This window comes from Penaeus monodon, chromosome 19 (assembly GCF_015228065.2).
Source record: "Penaeus monodon isolate SGIC_2016 chromosome 19, NSTDA_Pmon_1, whole genome shotgun sequence".
NCBI lineage: Eukaryota > Metazoa > Arthropoda > Malacostraca > Decapoda > Penaeidae > Penaeus > Penaeus monodon.
Window position 1 is genome coordinate 30,308,571 of NC_051404.1, and position 690 is coordinate 30,309,260.

The window sequence follows — 690 nt, forward strand, 5'->3', positions numbered from 1 at the left end:
GTTTTTTATTTCCTTTTTGTTGAAGATTTACCAAAAAGGGGAATATCTCAAAAATTTATAAATTTGAATGCATGGTGTCTATATTTTTTATAATAATGTTTTTCAGTCCATTAGTTTTCGATACTTTTTATTTCAGGAAATTTCGTATAAAAATAAACTTTATTTTGGGGATTTATCAAAACAGTTTATAATTTGGAAGCTTTTTTAAAAAAATATCCCGAAAATTCTGACAAATAAAAAATTAAAGGGGTTTCAAAACAAAGCCCAAGAGCAAAAACAAATGACATTTTCCCCTCCTTTCCCAAATCTCAAAGCTGCCATAAAATTTTTATGAAATAACTTGTGGAAAATTTTGTATCTTATATATGAAAAATCTTTCCAAAAAATTTGTCTGTTTTTAAAATACACATTCCACTTATTTATTTTCACATTTTAAAGTTATTTACCATCCAGTTTTAAAAAAAGTACGGAATATAAAGCAACACATTTTTTTTAAGCGAGAGAAATAATAAGAAAAACAATGGTACATAAAAACAGTATTTATCCTATCTACAATATACAAATATTTACATGATAAACTATTTTTTGTAGAATTGTTTTTTGCCACATGGACATATAATTTAAATTTACATATATATCAGTGCATACATTAAAAGTATCACAAAAGGGCATATGTGCGCCTTCCTCCCC